The following is a 2,500-nucleotide window of genomic DNA, read 5'->3' on the forward strand; positions in this document are numbered from 1 at the left end:
GGTAGGGGACGGGCGGCCGGCCGCCCCGCCCCGGAGGGGAACGGGGGACCAGCGCACCACCGGGAGAGCGGTGGAGGAAAGCCCATTCGGCGGCACTGGCGAGCGGTGGCGGGCGGCGGCGACAGGCGCCGGGCCGCCGCGACCCGCCGGCCCTGGGGGCCCGGCGGGACGAACTCCGCGAAGCGGGCGCTCCGGGAGCGGGGGTTTCCCGAGTCTGCACTTAGGGGGACGAAGGCCCAGCCGCACGGGGCGCGGGCCTGCGAGGCACCCCAGCCGCGTCACACCGCACCTGCCGCACAGCGGCGGCCCCCGAGCCCGGCGGGCAAGGAGGGGGAGGCAGGCGCGGCGGGGCACGCCGGCCGCGGCGGACGGGCGACAGAGCCGGGCGGGTCAGCCGCGAGACCGGGGCCTCCGGTGCACGCACCGGGGTCCCAGCTCCGCCGCTGCCGCCGGCTCGCCGCCGCCGCCGCGCACCGCCGCCGCCGCGCCCTTCCCCCTCCGCCCCCCCGGGAGGGACGGCACCGCTGCACCAACAGGGCGGGTGACGATTGACCGTCAAGCGACGCTCAGACAGGCGTAGCCCCGGGAGGAACCCGGGGCCGCAAGTGCGTTCGAAGTGTCGATGATCAATGTGTCCTGCAATTCACATTAATTCTCGCAGCTAGCTGCGTTCTTCATCGACGCACGAGCCGAGTGATCCACCGCTAAGAGTTGTCTCGGTTTCGGTCCCCGCCGCACGCGCGGGGGGACCAGGCCGCCTTGGCAGCCCCTGAGGGCCCCCTCCCCTCCACCTCCCTCCTCGCGCCGCCGCCGGCTGCTGAGCGAGGGACAGCGGGGAGAGCGGGGCTCGCCTCACCGACCGTACAAGCACAGAGGTTGATGGGGGGGGGGAGGACAAACCCGAACGAGAAGGGCGGGGAGCCCTCGCTCCCGACCTGGGACAACCCTTTTCTCGCTTCGAGTCCGGCCCAGGCGCTCGGCTCGGCCCGGCCCCGCAGGGAGCCCACGCGCCAGCCGCGCCCGCCTGCCTCAAGGACGGGGGGGTCCCCGCGGACCACCGGCATCGCAGCCCGGCCGCCACCGGCAGCGGCACGGACCACTCGCCCACGCGGCCCACCGGCCCCGCACTCCCAGGCTCCGCGCTTGCCTCGCCGGCCCCCGCCAGCTCCGCCGTGCCCGAGACGGCGCCCGCGCGCGCACTCGCGCCTCCCGACGACACCACACGCTCGCCCTGCCCTCCCGCGGACAGACGCCCGGCGCCGGGCAGGCGGGCGGGACGGGACAGGCGGGGAACGGCACCCGCTCTCCCCGCCTCCACGCGGAGACCGGGGGGGGGCCGCCCCCGCCGCCCGCCCGCCCGCCCGCCCGCCGCCCAGCGAAGCCGGGTCGGGCAGAGCGAGGCAGGCGCGCCGGATGGCGGAGTGCTGGGGCAGGGCGCCGCCAGCGGCCACGCCGGGGGGCTGACAGCACCGGCCGAGGCGGGAGCCTGGATGCGCAGAGGCTCGGCGTCCGCACCACCCGCGCTGGGTGGGGGCTCGCCGTCCCGGCAGCGAGCACGCGCTCGCGCCGGGGGTCACGCGTTCGAGGCAGGCCGGCGCGAGGCCGACCGCGCGGCGTCTCTCCGCCGAGACCAGACCGCGGAGAGAGGGGGCAGGGTACCCCCTCTCCGTCCCGGCTGCCCGCGGGGCGAGCGCGGGGCACGCCGGCTGGCATGGGGGGGCGCGGCGCCCGCGCGCGCCGACCCCCCGGCCCTCCGGCAGTGCGCCCGGCTGCCCCCCGGGTCGCATCGGGCCGCCTGAGTCTTTAAACCCCCGCCCGGCTCTCCGACCGAGAACCCTCGGGCCCGGAGCCCGGGGCCCATGGCCATCCCTGCCCGGGGCGGCTCCCGGCAACCGCCGTGGCCGGAGGCCCCCCCTGCCCCTCTCCCCCCCGCCCAGCCTACCCGCAGTGCGGACCCCCCCCCCACGGCACACGGTGGGGGGGGCGCGACTGAGGCGGTGGGCGGGAAAGGACAAGCGGCAGCGGGGGCGCGGCCGGTGCGGCACGCCTGGCGCCCGGGAGGAGCAAGCTGGCACACGGGACCACACGGGTGGGTCACCGAAGGGGGGCAGGAGAAGCGCGGACGCTAGGTACCTGGCCCTGGGGTGAGGGAAACGACCTGAAATCCCCGCGGGGGTGCCTCCGCCGCCACCACCCACCGCCGGGCCACCGCCGCCTCGCGGCGACGGCGGCAGCCTCGGCGGCGGCGGCGAGACGGGGCGCGGAGGGGAGACCCGGCACCCGCCAGCCGGCTCCAGCGCCCCTCGGCGGAGCGTCCGCCCGCGGGGTGCGCCCGACACCCGCCGCCACGACCTCGTCCTCCTCCTGGGGCCCGGGGTTTCCCTCAGTAACCCGGCGCCGGGTGGCAGCTGCACCCGGGAGGAGAGCCGCGGCTCGGGCCGCCCACTCGGGCACAACCCATCGCCTCGCGTGGCCTTCGCGCGACGCCCCTGCGGGGCGT

At 78.5% G+C, this 2,500-nt stretch overlaps 1 non-coding gene across 1 annotated transcript; it reads right to left on the reverse strand.

The window, feature by feature from the left end:
* Positions 1-560: 560 nt before the first annotated feature.
* Positions 561-713, reverse strand: LOC134149802 (5.8S ribosomal RNA). The gene has a single exon (XR_009960495.1). It is a non-coding gene; the product is annotated as a 5.8S ribosomal RNA (ribosomal RNA).
* Between the last annotated feature and the right edge of the window lie 1,787 nt (positions 714-2,500).

Source organism: Rhea pennata, chromosome 21 (assembly GCF_028389875.1).
Source record: "Rhea pennata isolate bPtePen1 chromosome 21, bPtePen1.pri, whole genome shotgun sequence".
Taxonomy (NCBI): Eukaryota; Metazoa; Chordata; class Aves; order Rheiformes; family Rheidae; genus Rhea; species Rhea pennata.